Here is a 25,268-nt window from a genome sequence, read left to right as displayed (position 1 = left end):
TGAGTGGTCCTTGTGCAGAAATAGCTGCTAGATTCTGTTTTGTGTGTTTTTTGGTTTTTTGTTTTTGTTTGTTTGTTTGTTTGTTTTAATTTGAGCCCAGTTAGCCACCAGGAGCTCTTCTTAGTAGGTGTTTTTTTTTTCCTCAGGTTTCATATATATATGTACCACATCTCCCTTATACACTTGTCTATCAATGTGCACTTGGGTTGCTTCCATATCTTGGCTATTGTAAATACTAGTAATGCTCTAATGAACATAGATGATCATATATGTTTTCAAATTAGTGTTTTTAATTTTTTCAGGTAAATACCCAGAAGTGGAATTGCTGGGTTTTATGGTAGACCTAATTTAAATTTTTTGAAGAACCTGTTTAATGGTTGCCAGATTTGGGGGTGAGGTGGGGGAATGGGTGGAAAAGAAGAGATTAAAATGTACAAATTGCCAAATATAAATGGGAGGGAAGGTGGCCAGTCATGGGGATATAAAGTACAGCATAGGGAATATAGTCAATAATATTGTAATAACTCTGTATTGATCACTTTGTAAGATTTATAAATGCCTAATCACTGTGTTGTACACCTGAAATTAATATAATACTAGTGGCCCAGTGCACAGATTCATACACATTGAAAAGAAGTTAATCAGAAGAAATATTTTAATATCGCTATTCGCTCTTTCTCTGTAATAGAAGCGTCAACCAAATTCATGATTGACAATGAGAGATTGAAACACACGCGTGGGATTGGCGCCAATAAGAGCTTTATATGTATCGCGAATGTGCGAGTCAACTTAGCCTTTTATATATATAGAATAAACTTGCTTAATTAGACCTGCTTTCTGATGTAGCTAAACTTTTTCCAGCCCAGTGAAGCACCCCAACTTCTCTTCCAGGTAATTGTCAGCAACACAGCAGTAAATATCAACACAAAGCAGATTATTATTGTAGACCACACCGAGAGAACAAAGGGTAAAATATTTAACTGCAGCAGTGTTTGACTATATCCTGCGCAGTGAGAAAACCTGAGGTTATTTTCAAGGTCCACCATTTCTTACTTCTTTTCAGTTGGGTCAAGTTTCTAAACTTTCTAAATCTCCATTTTCTGGCTAATGAAAAGAAAATAGGATTCCATCAAGTCTCCTATCTACTTACTCAAGGATTTCTGTGAGGATCAAATGAGATAAGGCATGGGAAAACGCTTCACAGACATTTGGTTACAGTGTGAAATGTTTCCACCTGGCTATAAAGCAAGTTGTGTTCCTGGGCTGAAGAAACTGCAAGGAGACTAGTCGTCCCTAAGGAGAGGAAGCCGGGTGATGCTACGTGACGTCATTACCCGGCGTCTACAGCCACCATTTCTGGGCTAGACTGGGCTGGGGGCCGCACATTTTGCGCTATGGGGTCTTGGTAGCCTTGGCTGCGATTTGGTGGGCTGTCGCTCCTGGGTGGTGGTGGGGCCTGTGTCCCACTTGGGAGAAGCTGAGTGTGGTTTTGTGGGCACCAGATCCGCGGTGCCAGTGCATGTCATGGCAGCTCCTGCATTAAGTGTCTGTCCCTTGGTGGTCAGTGCGCATCATTGCAACTGGTCAGATGGTCAGACACTTAGCATATTAACCTTTTATATATATAGATTACATGTCAACTATAATTGAAAAAATTTTAATTTAAAAATAAATAATTTTTAAAAAGAACTTTTACGCACTATCTCCTTTAATCCTTATATTAACTCTATGGGGTAGTGATAAGGAGCAATATATATTTTTGGGGAAAAATGTTTAATTTAGATAAATTAAAATGGTTATAATACTGATATGAAATAACCAAAGTTCAAATCAAGTCATGGAAACCTTGAATTCATTCCCCAAACAAAACCAAAACTGCATATACATTATCAAAATAGCTCCACTAAAGTGAAGGAGATGGACAATTTCAAATGTGAGAAAACAACAAGGTAGGTTAGGTTGGCATAACAAACAATGCATGCTCTATAAAGTCAGAAATACCCTAATGTGTTCTGGTTTGGAAATAAAAGAAGGGAACGCATCTGGCTGGTGTTGGTAAGCGAGCTAATGAGAGGTGTAGCAAATGAAACTGTCACTAAAAACAACTCAACAGCAGGCCATTATGAACATGAGCCCATCACAGTCAGAATCTTCAACTGTGACTAGTGAGACCAGCAGGGGCACTGAGAGCCGTCCACCCCAATGGGCATGGCCACCAGGGAATAGTGCCCAGTCTTCAGCTTTGATGTTTCGGCACATTCCTAAGTGCCAGGCCCCTCTCTTCCCTTAAGACCACACCACAGCCATCCCCTAAGCTGGGTTTGCTCTTCTTTTGGTTCCTTTCTTCCTACCAAACCTTTTTGCCTGATTTATAAGGAGGCCCTTTAAGTAAACATTATACCAAATGGTACAGAATAAAGTCCAAGAAGCAGTGTTTTGGGTAATTTAGGAAAGCAGCAGTAGTGGCTGCCAGAGGGAAAAGGTCAAAGTATTAAAAACCAAAACCAAACTCAGCACTACCATCGACCTTCCTCTCAGAGCTGAGACGTGGCACGTGAGTCTTGATTACAGACAGCTACACACAAGTCCCAGGTTGGGTAAGTTAAGATAATTTACAAAAAAAAATCCAGAATTAATACTGAAGAATAGGCTTCTCAGGTTCTTCCTAAGCCAATGAATCTGATCAACTTAGAACAAAGCCGTTCGAGATGCCCTCATTGTGCCTGGAGATAGGGCACTTTCCCAGGCTGCGTGACAAGGGTATTCACTAGCCTGAGAGTACCGTAGGAACACTTCTACCAAAATGAGTAGGGGGAAAGGATGGAACGATATACCTGCTCAGGGATGAGGCTAGCAGGACAAGCTCGAGATGAGAACAGATGATAAGCTAAAAAACAGAACAGACTCCTCCATGGATAGCTATCCAATGCAAAAGAAACACACATACAACAAAGAGTTAAGGTGTTCTCAAAGTATCTGCCCATGGATACAAATTTGAAACTAAAAAGGACAAGCTGCATTACCTTCAAACATAGTTCATATAAATTAGTTCTCAAAAAAAAATACCTTCCAGGTACAGATATACTGTCTATAGTACAGTATATACAAATATAGTAGTATAACTCAATTTATTGCTAGAATGTTATTTGGTTGTTACAAAATCCATCAGAGGGTGTGTGTGTGTGTGTGTGTGTGTGTGTGTGTGTATGTGTGTGTGTGTGTATGTATATATATATATTTAAAGAAGGGGGGGGGGAATAGAAGGCACCCAGAAGAGTAATCTTCAAATTACCTAAAGTACCAGGCTAATTTTATACTATATTTTAACCTTTCCAAGAAAGTGAAATAGCTCAGTTGGGGGGAAAAATGTTTTTAAAGATAGAGAAACATAAGCCATAATGAGATAAGCAGATACATTCATGGAAAAAGACTTCATCTTGCTTTTACTAAATTTTGATATTTCTAGTAAAAAAAATCAAAAGTTAGCCAACACCAAGCTGAATATCATATAAAGAAAAAACAAACTTAAGGGTTTCTAAATATGCTAGTCTTAGCTCCAGGAATGACTATCTTCCATCTTCGTCGGCATCAAACTCTCTGGTGCTGGCATAGCAGAACCTAAGGAGTTCCAAATTTCCTGGGAGGTCAGCTTCCCATCCTCGTTCTGGCTAGTCTTATGGAATAAATCCCAAAGTTCTCAGATGCTAGAAACTCATAATAGGGAGATAGGTTTAGCTGGGCAGCTTTCTCAACATGATCTCCCAGAGACTGAAAATTTTGGCAATGCTGATGGCTTTGAAACTCTGTACTTGCTCTTTATAGGAGACCTGTTGCTCTCAGCTTGTGGGTGAGAGTACTGATCAGCTGTAGTTTCCGACTTAGCTTAGATAGCCAGGAATCTGAGCTAGCTTCCCTCTTTATGCTTTGGGTTTTTACTGTATCTGGTCACCTGATGCAAAGAATCTCTTTTCAGAGTGGCAACTCTATCACCCCTCCTCCTGAAGGACAGTTGCTTGCTTTTCTACCTTGTCCATAGCAACCCTATCTCTTTCTACCAAGTTGACTCTGGGTAAGATTATACTGACTGCCTCATTCATCCCCTCAAGTTTAAGATCATTCTGTCTCTGGTACCCCGCCTAGGGCACTGTTCACCTCCTCTAAAGAGTTGTGAAGGTACAGGACATCCTGTTTCAAATTCTCACTGTGGGTTTCGTTGTCAAGTTCTGATGGAGCTGAAGGCAATGGAATAATCTGGTTGCTTCCCCTGGTCTCTGCCAAGGAGTGCCGATTCATATCACTCTGTGGTAACTCCATGGCTTCTTGTGTCCGTCCACAGTTTTCTGTTTTGCCTCCACAGCAGGAGGGACACTGTTTACGGTATTGCCAATGGAAGCTACGCTCTTCTGAAGTCCCTCCACAGTGGCAAGCAGGCTAATTAAATCTGCCGCTGACTTAACATTGACTTTGAGGGGGTTTGCTGCAGAATTCAACAGAGAAATCTGCTTATTCATGTCTATGATGTTTCTCCAGACTGTCTTCAAGCCCAGCTCTCCAATTCAATCTTCTCTAGTTGTTTTTTGTTTGCTGAATACTTCATTAAGTTTGGGAATTTCTTGGAATGAACTTTTCCGAGTAGATTCCATTGTTCTAAATTTTTCCTTGAGGGCATCCAGATCCTCCTTCAGAGCAGTGGGCATCCACAGCAAGCCCATGCAGGCGGCTAGGATGGCAAAAGCACAGAGCGGAGAACAGATTTGGCAGCATCGTAAACAGTTGACCTTGACAAATCGAGAGCGATTTCCAACTACACCGAATTCCTCCTTCTTCTCGGAGCTGGATTCAGTGTCTGAGGCAGGAGGCTCGGCGTGAAGCAGGCAGTGGCCTGAGCCTTCCTTGGGATTCTTTCTCTGACTGTCCCCGGACAAGCCAATCAATGCATTGAGCTCATTGCTTTTTCATCTTCTTGTGTGGGGTGAGTGGAGCACCCACTCCGGAGCTACCAGGTTTGTTTGTACCTGATGCCCAATTCTCTCGCTACCTTGGAGCGGCCTTCTAGGGTGAGGGATCCTGGGCCAAAGCCCCCTGGACACTCCCACCCAGGGGTGAAATTGACCATATATTCTATTCTGGGAGCTGAAGATTAGAGACCAGAGGACAATAGAACTCATGGATGGGAGAAGTCACATACATGTGGCCAGGGAGCTGGTGATCCGAATGAACAAGGTACTAGGCATGAAGTGTCAGTTAAAAGCCTGTTAAGGAGACAACTTTTGTCTCCCAAAGGGGCTGAAAAGCCGAGTCAAGAATGAGCGATTCTCAGCCCTGGTAAGTAGGTAATATTTCTAAGGGTGCTCCAGGAGCGGGGAAGGACACACAAATGGCTGTGTGTCCTTCTGAGGCTGGATTTCCAATGGAGAGGGAAAAGAAACCTGTTATTGGATGGGAGGAGAGGGAGAGGTGCAGAAGGAGACAGTGGGAATGTGCCAGCCTCTCCCTAGCTGGACAGTTGGCAGCAAGAGGGAGCTCCCAGTTGCTACAACCCAGACACAGCCTGGGCCCCAAGAAAATGCCGGGGTCCAGGGTGCTCACTGCCCTCCAGCCTCTGTCCTGAGTTTGAAGGAAGCCTAAGACCAGGAAGACCCAGGGCCTGGCTCAGCTTGGAGGACTCGGCCTGAGGAGTCAGTCCAGCGTCCGGGGAGACCCAGCCCTGCTGTCAGGGCTTGGGAGGGGGGGTGCAGCACGGAGGGGCAAAGGCAGCTCAGCCCACCTGAAGGGCTCCTGCCCAGAGGGCTAGGTATTCTGGCACCAGAGGACTCTGGGGAACTCACATGTGTCTCGTCCACTCAAGCCACTCTGGGGGCGGCAGAGGTGGCCATAAGCTCCTGCCCCTGGCCAACAAGGAACAATATCTTTTTTGAAATACACTTTTTACTGTAAAACAGTTTTAGATTTTCAGAAATACAGCCAAGATAGTATAGAGAGCTCCCTCATATCCCAGAGCCCCCTGTTACTAATATCATCTATTGGTATAATTAACGCAGAAATATTGCTCACTAAAGCCCCGGTCCATTCAAGTTCACTTAGTTTTTACTACTGTCCTTTTTCTGTTCTAGAATCTCATCCTGGTGCCACATTCAACTTAGTGGTCATGTTTCCTTAGGTTCCTCCGGGCTGTGCCTTTCTCAGACTTTCCTTGTTTGAGCAGTGCTGGTCAGGTATGTTTAGAATGGCCCTCAACTGAAATTTGTCTGATGCTTTTCTCATGACTATACCTGCATTATGGATTTGGGGGGAGGAAAACCATAGAGATAAAGGGACATTCTTGTCATAACATATCAGAGATAGGTACTAGCATGACTTATCACTATTGACATGAACTCAAACCAGCTGGCCGAGGCAGTGTTTACCAAGTTTTTCCACTGAAGTTACTCTGTTTCCCTCTTTTTCATATCATACTCCTTGGAAGGAAGTCACGATAACCAGCCCACATATAAGGATGGAGTATCTGTATCAATTATTTGAATTCGTCTTCATCCCCATTTACTTGTTTATTCAATCATTTATTTGTATCATTTTGGACACACGAAGAATGCATTTTATACTTTGGGTTATAATCCAATGCTAATTATTTTGTTTTGTTGCTCAAATTGTTCCAGGTTTGGCAATTGTAAACTCTTCCAGTCGGCTCTCATGTTCCCTTGACATACCTACATCTCTTTTTTTTTTTTTGAGAACTACTTTATTTTCATGTCCTGCAAGTTGGTTCAGGCTCATCTTGTATATTTCCTGCCCAGGAAACCAAAACAACGTGATGGGGTGACCCTGAGAAGCAGAGGGTGTTAGGTTTCCATAAGGCCCCTTCTGGACTCAGATTCCTGGACACATTCCAGATTATTCCCTTGTCTCCGTCTGAATTGGACAAATGAGAGCAAATAGGCAGGAGATGTTCTTTCAGAGCCCATTTCACTGGTAAGAGAATAGACCTTCAGAAATCGTAACAGAGCTCTGGTTTTCAGTCCTATTTTCCTTTCTATCCGTTCCAAACCCTTTATGACCAGCATCCTTTTTAAGAGAAAACCTGAAAATTATAGCTTGCTACACCATGTAGATTTTTCTCTGGCCACAAGCAAGCAAACAATAAATAAATAAATAAAATCAAAATTACCTTGAATTTGTCAGAGGAGAACATAACAGGCGAGGCTCTCATCAGCAAAGGTTTATGTAGAGAAAGAATTAAGCCCATCTTACTGAATCTTGGTGGCAGGGATTTGCAATGAAGAACAAAATGTGCATATATCATTGTAAAACCTTTGGCAGATGAAGCTTTTGTGCTACCCAAGGGCATGCAAAAAAAAATTATTCTCACCACTTAAGATGGGAAAATTTTAAAAACTGAGGTTGTTAAATAAATATGTACTTAATGTTCGCTTTTGGCCAGTTTTTATGCAGGCTCTGGGGGATGAAGATACATTTCAAATCTCAGGTGGTGCTCCAAGGAGATGACAGTGCAGGGTGGGAGGCAGACCAGAAATACGGCAGGCGAGATGGAGGAGGTTAAAAATCAGCATGGCTAGTGCTATGGTGCAGCAACGCACAGAGCTCTGTGAAAGCACAAGGGAGAGGGTACCAAACCCAGTTTTAGAAAGCCTTCTTCATCCACATTGTGTAAAAGGGAGACTGTCAAAGACAGTAACAAGAAGAGGAGACCATGTTCATTTAGAGCAGCACTGCATGTATGTTTAAGAAACTACAATTTCTTGGTTTCGCTTCCTTTATTGGAAACAGGCCATGTCTCAGGTGGCTAAAGGCCATTGGTGGCTCAGCATCACCATTATAAATACAAAAGGTGGTCTATGCTCACAGTGGCCCATTTCACCAGATCACGTAACAGTGGGTGGTTGCCCCTTCACTCAGTAGCCCGAGTGGCGTGGTTGTTCAGTTTCTTCTCTTCCCTGTGTCCTCCTTCTCATAATTCCATCTATTTAATCCTTGTTTCTTTTCTCCTCCATCATGCTGAGTCGGCTTTACCCATTGCACAGTGAGCAGCAGACAGTCCTCTCATATCATTGTTTCAAGCCCTAATGTGTTATGAGATTTCAAACAAGATACCCAATTTGTTAGAATAAACTCTAAAGTAACAATTAGCCTGTGGAAAAATACTGTTTTATTCTGCAAATGCTCTCCTTTTTTCCCTACATCTTTCCAAGGTAACTCTGAGTCATATTACCAGTGTCAGCTTAACATCATGCCCTCCAAGGGACCTTCCTAACCCCATTGTATCCTAAATACAACGGCAGTTTCTGTATTAGTTTGCTAGGGCTGCCATAACTAAGTGTCTCAGACTGGGGGTCTTAACAACAGAAGTTCATTTTCTCACAGTCCTGAAGGCTGGAAGACCAAGATCAAGGTGTCGGTAGAGTTGGCTCCTTCTGAGATGGTGAGGGAGAATCTGTGCCAGGCCTGTTGCCTAGCTTTTGGTAGTTTGCTGGCAATCTTTGGAGTCCTTTGGCTTATAGATACACCACCCCCATCTCTGTCCCTTCATCTTCACCTTGTGTTCTTCCCGTGTGCACGTCTGTGTCCAAATTCCCCTTTTTAATAAGGACACTAGTCATATTAGATTAGAGGGCCACCCTACTCCAGTATGACCTCATCCGAATTAATTACAGTGGTTCCCCCTTATTTGCGGGGATACATTCTAAGACCCCCAGTGGTTGCCTGAGACCATGAATAGTCCCAAACCATATATAAATATAATGCTTTTTTCTACACATGCATACCTATAATAAAGTTTAATTTACAAATTAAGTACACTAAGAGATTAACAACAACAATAATAAAATAGAACAATTACAACAATATACTGTAATAAACGTGTGAATGTGGTCTGTCTCTCTATCGCTCTCTTGGAGTATCTAATTGGACTATACTCACCTTTGCGTGTAAAGGAAGCATTTTCTGGCTTCTCTTTGGCATATCTGAATTGCCAGCATCACTACTCTTATCCTTTGTGACCGTTATTAAGTAACATAAAGGTGATGTGAACACAAGCACTGCCTATCCTTGTAACAGATGTGATAACCAAGATGGCTGTTCAGTGACTAAAGGTTGGGGAGCAGTGTATGTAGTGAATATATGGTTCACATCACGAACGAGACAGCGGGAGATTTCATCACTCTACACAGAACAGTTGCAATTTAAAACTTATGGACTGTTTATTTCTGGAATTGCTCCCCTCCCCATATTTTCACACTGCAGTTGGCCATGGGTAACTGAGACCCCAGAAAGCAAAAACACAGTTAAGTGGGCCTACTGTATTCCTGCAACAACTTATTCCCAAACAAGGTCCATTCTGAGGTCCTGGGGGCTAGGACTTCAACATATCAATTTGGGGGGACACAATTCAACATGTAACACTCCTTAACTCTCTTCTTCATCCATATGAATACTGCTATTTCTTTTCGATGCCTGTTGTCCCAGACCTCTGAAGTCAGGGAATTTATCTTCCCTATCCCTCCATTCCAGGGCCTAGCCTAGCTCCTTGCATGGAAATGAATTCAAATGCAGGAAAAGATAAGGAAAAAGGACCATTTTTCAGGCACCCGCTATGTGACAGGCAGTCACATAGAAAAATGCATTGCATGTGCTGGCTTAGCAACAGCCATTTTAGTTGCTTTGAAATTTGTTTTTATCTTTTTCAGCTGGATATGCGATGGATAAGTGTTCTGTTTATGGACCATTTGATGCCTGGGACAGCAAATAATAACAACAACAAAAAGCACAGCAATATAACAAATGAGAAAACTGGGCTCCTCCTGACACTCGGGATGCTACACTGCTCATGTGTGTACCCTCCAAGTGAGAACACGGCACACGTGCCCATGGGTAGAAGATGAAATATGCCTCCATCAAATCTAAGGTAAAGATGATTCTACAGAGGAGTCGGAGGAGCCTACATACAGTCCCACATCAGGGGCTGTTGGAGGAATGTTTCAGTGTGCACCAAAAAGGCCTTCAGCTCATGCTTCGGTTGAAGATTCACAATGCACGGAGGCATACTACTCTGATTTCCCTATCAACCTATCAGCCTCAAAAATTTTGTCTATTAAATTATTCACTTAATTGAGCTGCAAATCTCTCCCACTTAGCTTGGAAATTCCATTTTTAAGGGCCTGTCACAAAACGTATAAGTGAACGATTATGAGATTCACAGTCATGGACACCCCTCTTCCAGATCTTCTCAAGTTCTGCCAATAGCTTTCTCTGTCACTCAAAATGCCAATCCCCCTTCTTGAGAACCATTTGAGAGAAAAGCAAGGTTATTGAGATAGAATAGATCATTGAGAGACAGAAGACTTGGGTTCAAATCTATCAGCTGTAAGGCTCTAGGCAAATTAACTGACCTTTGGCACCTCCCTTCATTGCATATAAAAAGGGGGAAAATGGAAAACTAAGTTTCATCAAATGCAGCACACAAGTGAACAAAAGAATTGAAAATAGCATTTCGAAGAGATATTCACATACTCGTGTATGTCCAAGATGCAGAAGCAACCCAAGTGTCTGTTGATGGGATGAATGCTATACAGACTGTGGTATGTTCATACATTGGAATGTTTTTCAGCTTCAAAAATAAAGGAAAGTCTGATGCGCACCACAACCTGAACCCTGAGGACATGTGCTAAGTGAAATAAGCCAGTTACAAAAAACTCATACCATGTGATTCCATTTATATGAGGCACCTAGAGTAGTCAAATCCATAGAGACAGAGAGTAGAATGATAGTTGCCATGGGGCTGGGGAGAGGAAGAATAGGGAGTTAGTGTTTAATGGGTAGAGAGTTTCAGTTTTGCAAGATGAAAAAGTTCTAGAAATTGGTTTTGCAACAATGTGAAAATACTTAATGCTACTGAACTGTTCATTTAGATGGTGATTTTATGCTATGTATTCTTCACCACAATTTGAAAACCCCACACATACCAAATGCTTTACCCACATGTCCTTTATTATACCCAAATCCACTCTATAAATTAGGCATTATTGTGCTCATTTTGCAGATGAACAAACTGAGGCAAAGAGAGGCTTTGAACTACTTATTCAAGATCACAAGCAGCAGAGACAAAGCCCAAAGCCAGTGCTTTTGTCTCCATCCTATCTGATTATTTATGACAAGTTCAGGATGGGAAAGGATAACACAAGACATGTCCTGAAAACACTAGCCTTATTGGTTGACACACATAAGTGTCTATAATGTTAAATCCTCTTTCCCATAATATTACCATTTTTAAAAATGTCTTATTTATTAATGAGAGAGAGAGAGTGAGAGAGAGAAAGAGAGAGAAAGGAGAAAGAGAGAGATTGATCTGTTGCTCCACTTATGCAGTGATTGATTGATTCTTGTATATTCCCTGACTGGGGATCAAACCCACAACCTTGGCGTATTGTGATGAAGCTCTAACCAACTGAGCTATCTGGCCAGGGCAATATTATCATTTAAAAATATATATCCTAGCCCAATAAAAACAACCTAATCATTTATTTCTCTAGGGACTCTCAGACTGTTGAATAAACCAAATCCCTTCTAATTACAGGTTGAGCACATTTATTCATTGAATAACCTACTTACCAAATAATCACCATGTCCAATCTTAGGCCAGGCATCTTTCTGGGGACCAGGGAAAGAGAAAAGAATAAAACCCGCCCTTGCCTTTGAGAAGCTCACAGTCCAATGGGGGTAGCAGACAAGGAAACAACTTCCCTATAACACATGTGATATTAAAACTAGGTACAAAGGTCAGAGGCAACCTGTTTCAAGACAGGGCATACCTTAGAGTCATCCCTCCTATACCAAATTTTTTAAAAAAATTATTATCAAAATATTTTTTAAAATTCAAAATGAAGCCGCAAGGAAATATCATGGCATATAAGAACAGCAAAAACAAAAACACTAACAATGTTAAGTCCTGGTGAGGATGCGGAGCAACTAAAATTCTCACACGCTGCTGGAGGGATGCAAATGGTACAACCCCTTTGGAAAAACTGTTTAGCAGTTTCTTAAAAAGTTAAACACATATTTATAATAGGACCAAGCAATCCCACTCCTAGGTATTTAAGCAAGAGGAATGAAAACTTACACTCACACAAAAACCTGCATGCTGTGTGAAGTGGATTCATTCATAATCACCAGAAACAAAGAGCAAATGAAATGTCCTTCAGTTGCTGACTGACAAACAATCTGCGAACATCCATACTAGGGAATACCTCTCAGGAATAAAAAGTAACGGCCTATTCATACACTCATTATGCTGAATGAAAGAAGGCAGATGCACAATGCTAGATCCTATGTGATTCCATGTATGAGACGTTCTGGAAAAGGCAACACTGGAGAGACAGGAAACAGGACTGTGGTTGCTAGGGGTTGGCAGGAGGGGTTGACTACAAAGGGGCAGTCTTTGTAGAGAATTTGGGGGTGAACTGGGGGGAATGAAACCACATGTGTCACCTGTGGTGGTGACTCCATGACTCCATGCACTTGTCCAAACCGATACAACCATTCACCAAGAAGGATGAATTTTACTGAATATAAATGTAAATGTTTAAAGGTTTTCAAAATATGTAAAGACATCGCCCTGCTAAGAAATAATGCGTACTGCTGGCAGACCGGAAACTGTGAGGAATCTCTGAAACATGGGATCAAAATGGGATTAGGTTTAAAATGGAATCTGAGCCAGAGAGGAGAGCTGCAGAGGACAGATTTAAACATCCCAGAGGTGGTGGGTCCCGGAAACTGGAAGGGGTGAGGGTATTGCCAAGTTGTCAGTTTTGTGTGGCAGTGGAAGTAGCTGCTACATAAGTAGATTCCCAAACCATCCTTCCTCTCCCCAAACTCCCCGCTTCTTCAAACTTCTGTGGCTTTGAGACAGGGGTGGAGTCACAAACAATGCAACATGACAAATTTCTTTCAACAGAGCTGTGGGTGGTGAATTTATCTTAAAAGTTAGATAGGAAGAAGACACCCTGAACATATCTATACTTTTTTGTTGTTATTGTTAATCCTCACCGGAGGATATTTTTCCATTGATTTTTAGAGAGAGTGGAAGGGAAGGGGAGAGACAGAGAGAGAAAACCTCAATGTGAGAGAGACACTTCAGTTAGTTGTCTCCTTCACTCGCCCCAACCAGGGCGGGGGATTGAGCCCGCAGCTGAGGTACATGCCTTTGAATCGAACCCAGGACCCTTCAGTCCGTGGGCCACCATTCTATCCACTGAGCCAAACTGGCTAGGGCTATACTTCTTTGTGGGAGCCAAGAGGTAAAAGTGTAAAATTATTAAAAACAGTTTTCATTCGTTCAACAAACACTTCAGGGACACTACATGTCTAGACCTAATCGCCCCTTGGAGCTCTAAGTCATAGGTTCCTGGCCAATCTAAGTTAAGGAGCTATGTTAGCCAGAGTCCTTTGCCTAAAGGCTCTTAGGAAAGTTTTCTAACTGACCAGCAACTCCCTCATATAATAAAGGTCGAGCCGAAACCGGTTTGGCTCAGTGGATAGAGCGTCGGCTTGCGGACTCAAAGGTCCCGGGTTCGATTCCGGTCAAGGGCATGTACCTTGGTTGCGGGCACATCCCCAGTAGGGGGTGTGCAAGAGGCAGCTGATCGATGTATCTCTCTCATCGATGTTTCTAACTCTCTATCCCTCTCTCTTCCTCTCTGTAAAAAATCAATAAAATAAAAATATAATAAAGGTCGATGTCCTGGGCCAACATCAACCCAAAGAAAGAAATCTAAACAAATATTTCAGGTCTTGTCCCTCTCATTCCATCCTGCTCCCAACACAATACGTTAACACACATCCTTCTGTCAGAACGAAGTAGCAGAGGGAGGTATGGGTGTGACTGGTCCTCTTTACAGCAAAAGGACTCTATTGCCACCCAATGGCCTTGTCTCATTCTTTAATTTTCCAATTATAGGCCATGAATTGTTGAATCTAAAACTATTCATTCACAGGAAGGAGAGAACTTGCACTTTCTCCAGCCCCACCTTCCTTCCCATCACTGGGCTGAGGCCAGGAGGCATGCTTATTTAACAGAGCAGTTCCTTCAATTACTTGGAAAAAAAAAAGAGAGGCATTGTGGGTTTGCTTGAATGTGAATCCTGGGTCTGCCTTTGAGTGGCTGTATGACTGAGTAAATTTCTTAATGTCTCCGATTCTTTGTTTCCTTGGCTATAAAACAGTGATAATCATAGTACCTCTCATGTAATGATGTGAGGATAAAATAAGATAAAGCATGTAAAGATGCTTATGCCTAGCCCCTGGTCAATACTCAATAGATATTAGGGAATTGTGATTGTCATGGAAATAACTGGCCACTCAAATCCTTAAATGTCAACAAATGAGAGAGGAACAAAGTTTGCTTCAATTTTCAGGCCACCTTGTATTCAGTATCAGGTCTTTCTAGAATGGCTGATATGGTTACTGAATAGGGCAACAAAAATAACCAGCTGGCCTCTGAGGAACTGGACCTGGAATTAGACTAAGCCCGCTAATGTTCTACTGGAGACCACCTCATCTTCTGCTCTCTGGGCAAATTGCTAGATTCAAACATGGCTTCTCTCTAAGGCCTCATCGACCCATGGCTGGAGGCTGGCTCCTCTCTTCCATGTTCCCAGGTCTCTGGCACAGACAGAGGCATGGGGGTGAGAAGTTGTCTGTGTGGCTGGGGACAGGAGGGCTCCCCCAGAATCTCAGAGCTAATGATTCTGCCAAGTGGTTAAATGCTGAGGGCTGTAAATGAGGCTCATCTGTCAGCCGTGGGTGGCACCAGCCCCATCTGCTATGTCAGGAGCCCGGAGAGTGACTGGAGGAAGCGACTTACAATGGGTGAGGCCCTAGATCCACGGCAGAAGCCTCCTCAGAAGATTGTAGAACTGTGTACCCTGAAGACTCTTCCAGTCCCTTCCAAAATTTTACAGATGGGAAACAATTAAAAAAGGAAACCACCAAGACCTAAAGAGGAAGTACGCTTGTCCATGGTCACTCAGCAAATGTACGTAGTGCCAGGATCAGTTGAGAGGCAAGTCTCCAGAATTCTACATTACTTCTCTCTCCACACATACTCCTGATCCAACCTACACCTAACTATGGCTGGAGAAGATTCTCTGAGAACTTGAGAATAAAACTCCCAGTTCTCTTCTCTATGTGCACATTGTTCTTCCAGTGCAAGCACCTCATCCTCTCTATAAATTCTTTGAATAGACCTGTCCATTTGTTCGTTCATTCATTCATTCATTCATTCATTCATTCATACATTCAATAGGTATTTTGAAGTGCCTCTATGTGCAAAGTGCCATCCCAGGCATTGTGAATATATCAATGAAAATATGGACCAAGTTCCTGCCTCATAATTTAGTGGGCAGGATGAATATTAGGCAAAAAGAAAATCCCAAGAATGGATATATACTTACAAATTATGTCCATTTTTTTTTTAATAGAAAAAGTATTGGGCACTAGTTGTGCCTAATTTGTGTGTTGGGGGGTATTATGAAGAGCTGACTGCCACACACCCCCATGCTTCTTTTTACGAAGTGACCCTTCCTCACTGGGCAGATGGCCATAGGGCAGCCAGAGTCCCATGAAGAGTTTGCACAAGAGAAACAGATAAGAAAGGAGTCAAATTTCAGGAGGGTTGATTTTCAAAACACAGCATTGATCTGGATGGATGAGCATTTGCTAAGCTAGTTTTGGTTTTTGGCCCAGAAGGCATGAGGAATTCTGGGCTATAGGAGAGGGCAAAGTTAGATAAGAGAACAACTGATTAGCTGTGGGTATATACTCTCTGAGACAGGGTTCTGTATGCTGCCCATGGTAGGAATGAAACATAGATCTCCACAGCTCAGATCCCCAAGCACATCGGAGAGTTTGGCCCTGGATCAGAAAGAGTCCTAGCTGGTGGGCAGGGAGAAGAAAATTCAAAGAGAATCAGGCTTTCCCCATCAGCAAATGTGGAGGCTCCCTATCCCTGAGTCTTCAAAGATCAAAGCGTGGCAAATGGCCTATAATTGGAATTTGGTGTCCTCCCAGCCTTGGAGTAACCACACGGATGAATAACATCAACTCAACATCATGGCTTAGCTATTGTCTCAACCAGGGATTAAAAACAGGAAGAAGAGATGTGGGTGATTTGAGAGCTGCAGCCCTATAAGGCCATTATCTGTCTTGAGTTTCAGCCCACCCTACCACCCACTCCTCCATCTGAGGTTATACTATAACAATAAGCCTGCAATTATATTTTACTTGTTAAAAAAATAGTGTTGAGTCAAAAGCCAGCTTACAGATGTAACTGGCACCACCAGTTATGTAAGTGAGAGGGGCCCAAGCCTTGGGCTAAATTCAGAAACCCCAGTGCGAGTCCACGCTCTGGGGTCTGTCTGTCTGGCTGACCTGGGCCAGGCCTCCCAGCAGCCTTGGCCCTGGCTGAAATAGAACAACCAGACCCAAGAGAGATAGTGATTGAGATCTGGACTCTGAAAGGAGACTCTGGAACTTGAACAGACCCTGGGGCCAGGACAAAGAGGCAGAGCAGCAGGAATGGCATGGACCCCATGCTCAGGGGCTGAAAAAGAGAATGAGCACCTTTTCAGGTGCAAGGATGGATGCCTTCTGTCAGCCAAGAACTAGACCAGAAGATGTACCCATCAGTAGAAGCCACTGAGGACACATAATCAAGGCCAGATGTAAGCCTCCTCTGAGTCTAGATGCGATCTTGGGGACAAAGGGGAGGTAAAATAGATTGAGTAAGGAAATCTTAATTGACTGATGTGTTTAACATTAGGAAGAATAAGAACCTAAAACAGAAATTAAGCTAAATTATAAATATAAAGATATGTATATATGTATATGTGCATCTATTTATATACATATGTATACATTAAAATAGGTTTATATTTATTTATATTTATATCTTACCTTAGTCTTTGTTTAATATAATTATATAACCTTTATTCATTATATTATATATAATAGATTCGTATATAATTTATTTACATATTAAATAAATATCTTTTATATTTACATATGATTTCTATATTTTACACACACACATACATATATATATATACACACATACATATATATATAATATATACATATATATATACATACATACATATATATATATATATATATATATATATATATATGTATATTTACATTTCAGAGAAAGAGAGAATGAAGAGTATACCTTGGTTTGAATCCCAGTTTTGCCACTTGATAGCTATATGGCTTTGGCTTCAACTAGTTGCTCTCTCTTACTTGGTTCTCCTATATGTGACATTCTAATCACAGTGACTCTCACTCCACCCACCCCTGGAAGCATGTGGATGGGTGGGAGAGGCCATTTTTTTATTGCAAACATGATAAAGGAGAGAAAGAGAGGCTATGGGCACTGTGAATCGAGACTGCTGAATGTGTGAGGTCCCACAAAGGGATTCATCACACCCAGTATATGGACAGTGGCCCTGCTGAGAAGCACTGGAAGTAATCCCAGGCCCCTTTAAGACTAGCTGGAGAATGACTTTTAATCAGCCCTGCCTCCCTTATGGGTCGCATCTAACCCTCACCTTCTGCCTGAGTATATGCCCACCTCAGCACCCAGCACTGGGCATGTCCACCCAAATCACAGAACTTTGCAGCCTCCAAACAACTCTTCTCATCCGGCCTATTCACTGCTTTTACAACATCTCTGGGATATAGGATGGGTCATCTCCCCCTTCACAAGGGGACAAGTGAAGCCCCAGAGCAAACACTCCACAGACAGATCTGGGACTGGAGCTCATATTATTTTACTCCACGTTCAACTCTCTTTTGAATTTGGACTGGGACCCAGCCATAGACTCCTCATGTCCTGGTCTTGGTCTGTTACACGTGGTCAGGAAGTAACAGCTGGGAGCACAGTGTGACTTTTCCCCACATGAGGAGTCCTCCTTTCCCTCCTCAGAGCTGCCTCCATCTCCTTGGCCCCTGTGGACCTCTCACGCTCCCACAGGCTTCCCTGGCTCATTGACCAGAGACAGAACCTACAGCATCATCTTCACCTGAAACCAGGTCCTTCCTGCTATGCCTCCCTTTTCTGAAAGGAGGGCATACCACTCACCCCCTATCCAAGTCCCAGCCTCAGGCTTTCTCCTGGTACCATCTCACCCAAGCCCTAATGACAGACCAATCCCTATTCATCATTTTCTTTAACTCTCCTCAAATATCACATCCCCAGTTCCAGTTCACGTTTCCTGTCCTGATTCAGGCCATCACCAGCTCTCCTGGGACCACTGCTCAGGAAAGAGGAAAGGTGCCCAAGGGCTCACAGATCGTCAATCCACAGGAGATGCCCAAGCCCATCCCAAGGATGGAGGGAAGCGTCCCTGAGCAGACTGCATGGCCAGACTTTCGGTGGCAGGAGGAGGAGAAATGTCTGTGTTCTCAGAACCCAGCATGAGGCTGGGTCCAGGGAAAAGTCATTTGTTATTGGGTAAACAAACAGAAGGCTGGAGGTTGTCATATGAGAAAGCCCCACAATAAAAAAACAAAAACAAGCAGAAATTGATTTTGCATTTTACAAATGGATGCAAACCAGAGGCATAGAATAATAAACATGAAATTAGAAAGGACTTTGGAAATCATCTAGTCCAATCTCTCATTTTGTGGTGGAGGGAAGAGGTGGGAAACTGAGACCCAGGGAGGGGATAGCACATGTTTAAGGCCACACCATGAGCCAGCCTGTGGGCTCTGCCACAGCTCTCACTCTGCAGTCAGCGTGATGATTCACAGAATATCTTTTTCTCCCATTTCTTTTTCTAGTTAATATCTTCTCTCACTTCAAGACTCAATACAGCCATCACCTCCTCCAGGAAGCCTTCCCTGAACTCCCAAGCTGGGTTAGGTGCTCTACTCCCTTTGCCCCAACAACCTTCTGGGCCTCCTCTGGCCTAGAATTTACTTATCAGACTCTATTGTAAACTGCTGGGGTTTTTTCGTTTGTTTGTTTTGTTTGTCTTTTCCACTAGACTGCAGATTCTTAATTTTTGCACAATTGGCATCTTGGGCCAAGTCATTCTTTGTTGTGGGGGCTGCCCTGAGCATTGTGGAATGTTTCGTAGCATCCTTGATCTACATCCACTAGATGCCAGGAGCACACCCCTCCCCCATAAAGTTGTGGCAACAAAGATGTCTCCAGGCATTGCCAGATGTCCCTGAGGTGATAGGGAGGGTGGGAGAGCAAAATTGCCCCCAGTTGATAACTGCTAATCTAGACTGAGATCTCTGAGGCCAGAAAGAGTATCTTCTTGTCTTGTATACTATATTATGCAGCACAGGGCCTCTGACACGGGCAACAAACTGAGTCTACACTTATGAATAATGTGTGTGTGTAGGTGGGGGGGGGGGGGTGTGCGCGTGTGTACATGCGCACACACACTGCCCATGACATTCCCACATGGTTTTCAAAATAATTTGTCAAAGGATACAAGACTGTTTTTTCTCCTGGGATGCATTCCACATTTCTATGTGTTTATGTTGCATTTGTTAAAGCAAAGGGAACAGAAAATGTTGGCACTAGCTAGTCGGAATTAACAACCCTTTGTTTCTGGATTGGGGTGTGTGTGTGTGTGTGTGTGTGTGTGTGTGTGTGTGTGTTCATCTCTTTTGACTGATAACAGTTCCCTTTTAAACAATTTCACTTGGAGAAGAAAATAAATGTTCAGTGAAACAAGAAAACCCTTCTCATAACAGAGACATTATCAGGTCATTAAAGCATCATTACATATTGAGCTCCTAATGCATTGATCTTTACTTGGGAGCACATGACAATCACAAGGAGGGGTTTTTACTGCCAGATGAACAGATCGGGAAGTAAGATATTATGAAATGTGCTCTTAACTGGAAGATAAGTAATTAGGTGACAAGCAAAATACATTATTTGGTGTTTCAAAATATTTCCACTTCATTGCTAGTTCATTAAAATCCTGCCTCTTCTTTCATAGCCCACCAGGAATTTACAGCAAGATTATTTACCCAACCAAAACAAAAAAAAAATCATCAAGATAAGTGAATTGTGATTAAGTCATATGATTGTTTTTAACACTTTTCTAAGAGCCTAGGAGACAGGCAAAAACAGTCGCTGGAAGGCTGAATGATTGCTGTTGGTGGTGAATGATGTTTCAGTATTATTTCCCACAAAAAGGAACTGAGGGCCATGAATGATGCCACAAGAAGGAAGAACAGTCCATGCCGTAATCAAGAAGACTCTGCATCTTTGAAGTAGCCCTGCGTGCTGATTTGATGCCGAGACTAATGACTGGACTCAAATTACCCTGGGGAAGAGCAATCAGGGAGTTACTTGGTTTCGGGCAACCTTGTATTCCTAATGCCACCTGTTTGTTTATATGAGGGCTGCTTAAGCACTTGGTGCCATAAAGATGCACAGGAGTTATAAACAGGGAGCTGTCCAATCTCCTGGCCATCTCTGCAGAACCAAGTTCATACTCACTGATTGACCAATGTGAAAAGCAAATGATTTAATAAGAGCAATAAGCAAGGCCGAGTCCCTGGTTTTGTTGTTTAGTTTTTTAAATTAGCCTTGAGTCCCAAAAGTTAAAAGAAGCAAAATATATTATTTGGTTAGCTGTGTGTTTTGTTTTGTTTTTTCCCTCACCAGGAATATTAGGTTGATAAAGGCAGAAGAAATGAGGTAAGGAAGGAAAGAGGGAGGAAGGGAGAGAGGGAAAGAGGGAAAGGAAGAGAGAGAGAGGGAAGGTGGAAGAAAGGAAAGAAGGAAGGAAGGAAGGAAGGAAGGAAGGAAGGAAAAGAAAGAAAGAAAGAAAGAAAGAAAGAAAGAAAGAAAGAAAGAAAGAAAGGGAGGGAGGGAAGGAGAGAGGGAGGGAGGGAGGGAGGAAGGAAGGAAGAAAGAAGGAAGGAAATTTTCTTACATGCATACAGCATACCAAACACTAAAAATAGCATTTGAACTTGGATTATTCTATATAATAAAAGACTAATATGCAAACTGTCCCCTGGATGGGGAATTCGACTGAGAGTTCAACCAGGAGTTTGACCAGGGGGTGGGGCTGGCCAGCCAACTGCCCGCAGCCCCTCCCCCCAGCTGGCCTGGCCCAATCGGCTTCAATCAGGGTGGGACGGCTGGACCACCCCTGCATGAATTTGTGCACCGGGCCTCTAGTTTCATATAATAGCTAAACTGAAATGAGAGGTAAGTCTTATTATTAGTATCATTTAATACATGTGAAAAGGATTAGCTAGAGAAAGCAATTCACTCAGCATCACATAGTTAATGTTGCATGTTTATGGTATGTATGGGTATCTATGTGTACACATATTTGTAAAAAAACCATGTCACCTCCTAAAACGCTCCAATGGTTTTCCATTCTCTGAGGATAAGATGACAGTCCTTAACTTACATACACAGCCCCTGCCCACCTCTCCAACCTCAGGCCACTCCCCCTCACTCACACTTTCAGCCACCTGGCCTCCTTTCAGTTTCCCAAATGTCCTGTGTCTTTCTCTCCTAGGGAAGGAGCTTTGCAAGCACTGTTTTCCTTTGCCCCAAACACCCCCATTCATCCACTCAGCCCTACCTACTTAACCCCTCCCTTCCCACATGTCAGCTTTAAGGGGAGCCTGTCCTGACCCTCCCTGACATCAGCGGCCTCAGCACAAACTACCTCCCACGTGCATTACATCTATCCCACTTGCAATGTCACACCAGTCTCTGTGACTTATTGATTAATGTGCAGCCCCTCCATTACACTAGATGCATCTAAGTTCAGGGACTATTCCATTCACCACTGTATCCCCTGCATCTAGCCCAGCATATGGCACCCAGGGTGGCTCAATAGATATTTACCACAAGGATGAATACATGGACAAATTAACATGTATTTTAAATGTCTGTATTTTTAAGTACATGTGTAAGAATTCAGAATTAAATCATGATGCCAGCAGGAGACGCAGTGCAACCCAGGAAAGCCCCAAGAAAAGAGAGTGACTCAGGGTTGGAACACGGAGCATCAGTTTCCACCCAGAGGGTTCATCTGTCATCATTAGTCTTGGGGGAGGCTAGAGACTGTGCTACAAAGACTGCATTATTCTCTGACTCCTGGCCCAGGCTGCTCGTAATTGTTTTAGAAATCCAAAGCCAGGAATCTGACAAAATGTTTTGTTTTTGTCTCTCCGTTAAAAATGATAGATAGGGTGCTTGTTGTGTCTCATAAATTCTTCAGCTGGAGTTGCGTTTTTCCATCCACATTTCACATTAAGGATTCCTTATGAACGTAAGTATAAAAGAAATTTAATGAAATGATGATACTTTTTAAGCTCTATCACTCTAATTAATACCCCAGAGAGGTATTTTTTTCTAACATAATGGCCTTTCAGTGTTAAAAGGGCTTAATATTATGGTAAAATATGTTAACTTTCTCGGCACTCTGACCCAACTGATAAAATGAAAAGAGAGCACATTTGTCTTCCCAGAGCTCTGCCACTGCAAATGGTGTTGTTCTCAGTATTTTCATAATGAACTAATCAACTCCGTATTCACTAATTGCATCTACATAAAAAACTGATTACCCTAGAAAAGGGCTGGACTGCAATTGACCTTCCAACCAGACTTGGGCGGAGTGTGGATCATGTGGCAACTTAAGACAGAGGAAATGGCCCAAACCAGGGCAGGGTACTTCTCTTCTCTGAGGTATGAGTTCTCCCATGGAGTGGCCATATGCAAGGAGTTGGAAACCCAAAAGCTGGAAGCCACTTCCTCGTTGCTAGGGGCCATGTCGCAGTAGATGTCACTATCCTTATGGAGAAGATAAAAACAACTATAATGGTGACAATCACTCATTGAGCAAAGTGTTCATATCAGACAGAATGCATGTATAATCTCCAATTCTCACGTCAACTCTATGAGGCAGATATGGATGCCACTGTTGCTGATAAAGAAACTGACAGGTGAAGTGACTCACCCAAAGCCACACAGCTGGTCAATGGCAGAAGTGAATGTGCATCATGCCCCTCTAACTTCACATCCTGGGCTTTTAGCCTCTCAGGGGATGATGAAAACATAGGAAACCAGGTGCTGATGAAATGTGGAGCAAATCCAAGATCTCTAGCTACTCCTAAGCTCTCACTGCTTCCTGGGCAGCTTTCTCCATGGCATCAGTTCACAGCCTCTTCAAAGGCCCCCTCCTCCCTTTTCTGGTATGGTACAGAGAAACAATGCTGTGTAGTTCACCACAGCAGGGGACACAGGAAGACTACATTTCCCAGTCTCCTTTGCTGGTAGACTGGGACATGTGATCAAATGTTGGCCAATGGAGAGTTGCCAGAAGTAACTTAAGCCATTTCCAGGCCACTACTTTGGCCATATTGGAGGTCCTATGCTTGGATGGCATTGCTACATGATGAAAGCGGGCTACCCAATATGCAGCAGAGTTTGTGTAAATAAGAAATAGAGGTTTATTGTATTAAGCTATGGAGTTTCAAGGTTTATTTATCTCTGGTCCACAGCCTAGCCTCACCTAACTAGACTATCCTCTCACAGAATAATCATATGTCTTTATTCTGCATTCAATCAACAGGCATTATTAAGCATCTCCTGTGTGCAAGGTACCAGAGATACAATGGCAATCAAAGCAGACAGGGTCCTGGATCTCTGTGATGCTTAATTTTATGTGTCAACTTGATGGGGCACTAGGTGCCCAGATATTTGGTCAAACATTATTGGTGTGTCTGTGAGGGTGTTTCTGGGAGATATTAACATTTGAATTCATTGACTAAGTAAAGCAGATCGCCTTCCCCAATGTGGGTGGACCTCATCCAATCAACTGAAAACCTGAAGAGAACAAAAGGCTGAGTAAGAGGGAACTTCGCCTACCAGACTACTTGAGCTGGGACATTGGAATTTTCCTACCTTTGGACTCAAGCTGAAAAATCAGCTCTTCTTGGGCCTTGAGAGTGCTGGCTTTTGAACTGGAACTTCCACCAGTTATAGATAGAGATAGGTATAGATATGGATATAGATGTTGCTGTACATGTAGAAGTAGGTGTATCTCTTATTAGTTCTGGTTCTCTGACTAATACAAAGAGTCTGGTAGAGGTAAAGAGATAAGTAGACAAATGAACACACAAATTAAGTAATTACAACTTATGGCACTCTCCATGACGGAAACCAACACTTTGCCTGGATTGAGCCTTATAGGTAGTCAGGAAAAGGCTCTCTGGGGAGATGACATTGTTTTGAAATGTAGGTTTTATTATTTGTCAGGTATGGCAAAGCCAACAGATCAGGAAACAAACATTGAAAAAATAACTTGTTCTACTCACAGATCCTGAGAGGAGGGCCATGCCACACTATGGTGGCCACAGGGGGAAGTGCCAGGGTCAGTCAGGAGGCAGAGGGAGAAGCAAGGGGGAAACATGTGCAGGGCCTTCACTGTGGGTTCTGCAGGAAGGAATGGGAGAGGCGGGGTAGGCAGGCTGAGGTTACTCTGGATAACGTTGGTGGGGTCTGTGGCACAGGAGCTATTCCTAGTTGTCTCGTACCTGGACCTGGGTGACGAAGGGGGAAGAGTAGTCCCTGGGGTGGCGGTATGGCTCTGGATTTGTTGGCTTGCATATGAAAGGCATGCTTGAGGCAAGTCCTTTACCATGTCCAGGAAGAGGCTTACCCTGGGATGGGCAGTCCCACCAGGGTCCAGCAAGGCCTCAAGTTGTCAAAGCAATCAAATACAGAAACTAGAAAACATGGTTATTACACAGAAATGTGAGGTGGCCAGACTAAGAAGCCATCAGCCATAGGAAGAGCAAGAATATATACTTAAAGCAAATAAAACAACATAGAAAATCTAGGGGATAAGACCGAGAGGAGGCCAGAAATGAAGGGAGTGGGCAATTGGGTCAAATGCTACTAAGAAGTACAGCAAAAGGAGAATGCAAAAGTATTGTCCTAACGGAAAAATAATCTTAATAGACTATTCTACCCATTGCCTCCTCCAAGTCCCTACTTCCTTCCTCAGGGTCTGGCTTCTTTGCTCAGAAACACCTCGAGAAAATCCCCATTGGCTTCCCTCTCATCATACCCAATGACCTTTCCTTTGCCCTCATTTTTGATAGCTTCTCTGCAACAGTTGGGGGAGTACTAGGGACACAGCGGTAGACAAAAGATACAAAAATACCTGCCTGCATGGTGGTGACATTCTAGTGGGGAG

At 42.9% G+C, this 25,268-nt stretch overlaps 1 protein-coding gene and 1 pseudogene across 3 annotated transcripts in view; both read right to left on the bottom strand.

Annotated features, from left to right (window-relative positions):
• SHISA9 (shisa family member 9) overlaps nt 1–25,268 on the bottom strand; it is a 283,052-nt gene that overhangs the window by 30,230 nt on the left and 227,554 nt on the right. The window lies entirely within an intron of this gene.
• LOC103286192 (EF-hand calcium-binding domain-containing protein 14-like) lies at nt 3,483–24,687 on the bottom strand (annotated as a pseudogene).

Source organism: Eptesicus fuscus, chromosome 4 (genome assembly GCF_027574615.1).
Source record: "Eptesicus fuscus isolate TK198812 chromosome 4, DD_ASM_mEF_20220401, whole genome shotgun sequence".
NCBI classification, from domain to species: Eukaryota; Metazoa; Chordata; class Mammalia; order Chiroptera; family Vespertilionidae; genus Eptesicus; species Eptesicus fuscus.
Note: the sequence above shows the minus strand (reverse complement) of the source record. Positions and strands in the feature narration are given on the sequence as shown.